This window comes from Trachemys scripta, chromosome 7, assembly GCF_013100865.1.
Source record: "Trachemys scripta elegans isolate TJP31775 chromosome 7, CAS_Tse_1.0, whole genome shotgun sequence".
NCBI classification, from domain to species: domain Eukaryota; kingdom Metazoa; phylum Chordata; order Testudines; family Emydidae; genus Trachemys; species Trachemys scripta.
Genome location: NC_048304.1, coordinates 57,955,950 through 57,961,949, shown reverse-complemented (window position 1 = coordinate 57,961,949; position 6,000 = coordinate 57,955,950). Strand labels below are relative to the sequence as shown.

Below are 6,000 nucleotides of genomic sequence, written 5' to 3'. Positions count from 1 at the left end.
GAAGGGTCAGGTGATAACTTAATGGAAACGTGGGCCTCATAAAAGAGAAAGAGCTCAATGTGGGAATGAACCACAGCAAGCAGAGAGATTTCTATGAAGAGGCAGAAACAGAGTCTGCAAGAAAAGACACCCCTCAGGAAGACTCCATCTCAATAGCAGAGACGGGCAGAAGACTCCAGAGTAGCTGAGAAAGGGGGGAAATGAACACAAGAGTCCAGAGGAAGGGCTGATTTGTTGAGATGCTTTGGACATAACAATGAACTATTGTTATGATGAAAGGTTTCTGAAATAGATGCTTCTCACTGGGACGGTTGTATCGTGCACAAAGGCAGACGTGCAAACCCCTGCAATGCAAAGCTCTGACTATATGGGGTGATGTGACAACCACTTACAGGGCCTATTGTGCTAAGCACAGTACATACCCGTAGTGAGAAACGGTCCCTGTTCCAAATTGCTTACAGTCTAGAAACCAGACAAAGAATAGGAGGGAAAACAGACCTACAGAAACTTGCCCAAAGTCACACAGCAAGTCAGTGGTCATGCTGGGAATAGAACCTAGGTCTCCTCTCAATCCAGTACCTATCCGTTATACCTTTAGGGTTTCTGATTTTCAGTTTTAACTGATGAAACACCCCAGATTAAAAAAAAAAAAAAAAAAGAGAGAGAGAGAGAGAGAGAATTTGATGTTTATGTAAATGTTGCTTATATCTAAGGGCTTGGTTTATCTACATGGAGCAGCAATGTTGACTACAGGGGTGTGATTTCTAAAGTGCACTGATGTGTTGCACATGAATTGGTCCACACAGACCCTGCTGGCTTGCATTAAATGTTCCCTAATGCTCTTTAACATAGTGCTGTTTGAAACAGTACTATGTTAAAGCACACTAGGGAAAATTACAAAGGAATTACTCATTACATTACTACTACTATGCAGTGTTCATACATTATATACTACCATAATGAGTAATCTCATTGTAATTTTCCCTGCTGTAACGAGTAATGTATAATATACATTACAGTATATACAAAGCGAGAGCCCCCCCAAAAAACCTGATTTGACATTTGTATAAACTCAAAAGTTGCTAAAAATATGAAATAAATAAACCTTGAAAAACAGAAGCCCAATTATATCACACTGCCTCCAAATAATACATGATTATTATAATCTATACACTATATCCAGTAGTGAAAAATATTTTGACTACAACCCAAGCAGGACTGGGCCTAGTTAATAACTGAATGAGGAGTCCAACACATCTCCATAGAAACAGAGGATGCTGCAGGAAATCATACTGCATAATCCAGCAGGTGGCATTTTTCCTTCTGCATCAGTACAGAAGCAATGCCCCAGCCTGGAGATAAGAAGCCCTGTGATGCTGACAGTGTCATTTTTCAAAACCAAGCTCTTGACCCTTGTGGTCATTAAAGATACACAGTGCTTTTCACAAGAGTTAGGAACACTGTTAATTCTGTTATCCTGGCCACATTCTAACTGGAATTCCAACTTGCCCTCTGCCTGAAGTTTAGTTGGAGAAGTTATTCTTCAGTTTCTTTTCTAAAAATCTATTGTAAAGTGTTGCTAGCATAAAAGGGTTGCCACATTCCACACCAGGAGATAGATACCTTTTGGCGGGCATACCTCTGGGGTGGGCCTCACTAACATTGTCATTCATTTTAGCATCATTTCCCTCCATCCTGCAATGGGCAGGTGTAATTGCTTTGTATTCCTGTAGATTACTGACATCAAAAATACAGACTCATGATACAGATTATAAGAAAACTTGGACCATGCTCAGAGAATAACTCACATCACGTCAAAGGTCCCCCTCTTTTTGTTTTGCTAAGTCTGCTTTAAAAGTTGTCATTTTTCTTCAGGTTCTTTTTCACTTATTCTCAAGTCGATAAAATTTCTCATTGCTGGGCAGAGGAATGAACTCTTTCTCTCCCTCCTTACATCATTTCCCGTTATTCTTACTTTATCCTTATTTTATAAAGACTCACGTATTCCAAACGTATCTCAGAAAACCTGTATGAACAGCTCTGTCCCCCTGGAACAAGTATCTACCATTTACAGAATGAAAACAAGAAATTACGACAGGCATAGCCAGGGCCGGCTCTAACTTTTTTGCCGCCCCAGACAAAAAAGAAGAGCGCCACTCTGCCCTACCGCCCCCGCCACGAGCGCCGCCGAAATCCCCGCCCCCCCCCAGCACCATGCCACCCGAAGCCCCGCAGCCGGAAGCCCCGCTCCCCTCCAAGCGCCACACCACGCCAGCCCGCGCCACACCACGCCAGCCCCCGCCCCCCCAAGCACGATGCTGCCCGAAGCCCCTGCCCCCCCTCTGAACACCACGCCGCCTGAAGCCCCGCCCCCTCCAAGCACCACACCGCCCAAAGCCCCGAACTCTCCGAGCGCCACGCTGCCCAAAGCCCCGCCCCCCTCCGAGCGCCACGCCGCCTGAAGCCCCGTCCCCCCTCCGAGTGCCGTGCCACCGAATCAAAAAATAAATAAATAAAAAATCGAGTGCCGCCCTGCCCCAAGGTGCCGCCCCAAGCACGTGCTTGGTCGGCTGGTGCCTGGAGCCGGCCCTGGGCATAGCAGCAGCCACAAATTTTATTGCACCAAAGATCTTTCATAAGATTATTTTCTTGAATATTTCCACCTTTTCTTCCTCTTACATGACCCCTCTCTGTCTCTTTCTTCCTTTGGCTATAACTTTTTATTACCCATTTTCTCCATAGCCTTTCATCCTGCAACCTCTTTGATTAATTGTATTCATTTACAAAAGTCAAGCCTACAGTTATATGATTTAAATAGTTAACCTATCACAAAAGAGCAAATGATGACACAAGAATATTGGCTATATTCTTTACTGCATGTTTCCATCAGGGAGTTGGACGCCTAACTCCCTTACACCTTGTCTACACTAGAAAATTGTATCACTGTAATTATACTAGTATAGTTAAACTGGTAAACCCCAGCTTCTAGTGTGGATGCAGTTTTATCTGTATAAACGTGCTTTATATCAGTATAACTATTCCTGTATAAGAAGGGAATAACTTAGGCTATGTCTACTATACGGGCGGGATCGATTTCAGATACGCAAATTCAGCTACGGGAATAGCGTAGCTGAATTCGACGTATCTGATCCGACTTATCCCGCTGTGAGGACGGCGGCAAATTGACTGCCGCGGCTCCCCCATCCACGGTGCTTACTCCTACCTGGGCTGGTGGAGTACGTGCGTCGATTTGGGGATCGATTATCGCGTCCCGCCGAGATGCGATAAATCGATCCCCAAGAGATCGATTTCTACCCGCCAATCTGGGCAGGTAGTGAAGACAAGCCCTTACAGTATAATGCACTTTTATACTGGTATAACTACATCCACACTAGGGGTTACACCAGTAAAAAAGTCACAACCCTATCCAATTTAGTTATACATCTTTCAAGTGTTGCAAAAAGGTTATGTGTAATTGTCTTTATGCTTGCATTAGAACAGGGAGAGCTATGGGAGAGGGTGATATGATTTATATAGGCCTGACCCAAATCATGAAATAAAATTAACAGCTTTTATGGGGGGGGGGGGGGTTTGAGGGAAGACAGTGAGGCTACATGAATACAGAAGCAGGGGTGAGGGCAGGGTCAGTATACCTGGGTTCTCTTATTGGCTTTGCATCTGACTCACTATGCCATCATAGATAAGTCTCTCTTTCCCTCTCTGTGCCTCAGCTTCCGTACCTGTAAAATGGTGAGAAAACCTTCCCAGGTAAACTGAATGTCTGAGATTAGATGGGTGATGCAACTTTATGTGGTGATAATGACTGCTGTGCTGTCCTCTGCCAGTCACTTGCTGCCCAAGGGTGAGACATGCCCCCAGGGTGGTCCAAGGGCACAAATGTCCCTATTCACCAAGGGCATGGTAGCCTTGGATTGCAATGTCTTCCCCCTCGATTGGCCACGCTGGCATCAGTGTACAAGATCTCTACCAACGCGGTGCACAATGGCCTCAAGGTACCAGGTCTTCCTCCATGGATGCATGCTGCAGCATCCACCCACAGCCCTCTACTGGCACGCGGGGGGTGGGGGTGCTCGGGGCACAGCGTTTCTCCCCAGTGGGCATGCTTTCAGCTCGGCACACAGCCACATTCCCCGCCAGGGCTATGAGGGGGCCCAGGGAGCAGGCGAGCACCCTCCCACTGGCGTGCAGCAGCCTAAGGGCACCGCGACTTTCACAGGGGGCAAGAGCGACTGCAGGGGCTCACTGGCACCCAAGCACCCGGCACCCATCAGCAACCAGAGTGCCAGGGGCCTGAGGGCGCCGCGTCCCCGCCCCGAGGCCCGGCCCTGCAACACTGCGAGGCCCTGCGCTCGTAGGAAAGCGCCCGGCGCCGTCTCCCAGAGCCCCGCAGGCCCAGGCGGCTCCGCCCCGCCCCCGGCCATGGCGGCGGAGGCGGGGCGGCGCGCTGACAGACAGCTGGGCTTCCCCGTGTAAACAGGAGCCGGGCAGGAGCCGAGAGTCCGGGTCACCCGGCCGGCTGGAGCCGTACAGCCCTCGCAGGAGCAGCTCGCCGCCCGCCCCGGCCATGGGTAGCAACAGCTGGAGGAGCCGGCCTGGGCCCAGTGCGGGGCAGCGAGGTAATCGCGGGCTCGGCCGCCGCCCTGCCCCAGCGGCCCCAGGATTTCCCCCACAGCTCCATCCCGACGGACAGGGGAAGGGGCTGGGGCTGGTCTCCCCCCGCCAAAGGGCAAGGAGTTTGGGGGTCATCATCTCCACGGGGAGGGGCTGGGACCCGCACCGGGCCGAGGAGGGGTGTCCCCAGTGGTTCTGGGCAGCAAGTGACTGGATCCCAGCCGAGGGGGACAGGCAGGGGTAGTACAGCACATAGGCACCCTCAGAGGCGGCGTGGTTCCCACCCCCAATTCCCTGAAAGGGCCAGGGCGCCCCAGCCCCAATTCCTCTAAAGGGTCAGGAAAGGTTCACGGGATCCCACCCCCCCAATTCAGCAAAAGGGCCAAGGGATCCCACCCCCAATTCCCCTAAAAAGCCTGGGAAGGGACTGGGTATCCCTCTTCACCCCACAGGGTTAGGGAGGGGAAGGGACTTGGGAACCCCTCCCCAAAGAGCTACGGATTTTCAAATGGCATTGGCCCTTCCTTCATTCAGATGATTAACATCCTTTCCCATAAAAGTGGTCTGACTGATTGGGGGTGCTTCACACTCATAGTAACAGTCAGTTTAAAGGGGTATCTATCCGTCCCAGTCTCCGTGATGTGACGGGGGGGGGAGGTGCATCCCTCCACAGGTAATGTGCATATCAACTGAATCGTGGGGGGTGGGGAAGGTTACTGTTATCGAGGAGAGACCTGGAAGCAACAGGCAGCTCCAGGAGGAGAGAGGCAGCCCTATCCCCGCTGTCAGCAGCCTCTCCAAGAATGCATTTCCGGCTCCTAACTCAGACGGAGCCAGGAAATACATTATTTACCAAATGAAGCCCATTTGACTCTTGATTGTTTTGGCTGCAAAGTTATTAATATTTTGATTATGATCCAACGTGGGACCGTACAAGATGCTCATCGTTTCTGCTGTTGAGCTGAATATGACACTAGTTGTAGCTTGTGCTTTATTTACAGCCTGAGTCTATGGGACAGCTTGCTTGCTATTAACTTTCACATCTTGGCATGTCAGCTCTCGTGTTGCTAAGGAACTAGTGAAATTATTCACGTGTAAGTATAATGGGAGATTATGGGGTCAAATTTTGTGCTGATTTATGCCCTGTATGACAGTCACATAGGGCCTAAGTCAGTGCAGAATCAGGTGCCAGGGCATAAAGACTTGTTTTTTATTTTTCTGAGTTTCAGTGGTTAATATAGAGGTTTATAATTCCTAGTATTTTGTTTCCATCAATACAAAAGTTCTGCTTGAAAAAAATGTTAGTTTCATGTTTACAATATATTAGCTGTGCTAAGTTTACAAGTAAAAGGATTCCCCCCCCCCCCC

General features: G+C 49.2%; 1 protein-coding gene across 4 annotated transcripts in view; it reads left to right on the top strand.

Annotated features, from left to right (window-relative positions):
* The first annotated feature begins 4,467 nt into the window (after positions 1–4,467).
* The window catches only part of MARCHF8 (membrane associated ring-CH-type finger 8), a 173,521-nt gene continuing 171,988 nt past the window's right edge, over positions 4,468–6,000 (top strand). For 2 of the 4 annotated variants that reach the window (XM_034777697.1, XM_034777696.1), the window contains exon 1: positions 4,468–4,637. The gene's annotated coding sequence lies outside the window, so the exon portion shown is untranslated. The remainder of the gene's footprint in view (positions 4,638–6,000) is intronic. The other 2 variants (XM_034777698.1, XM_034777699.1) reach the window with 2 other exon arrangements.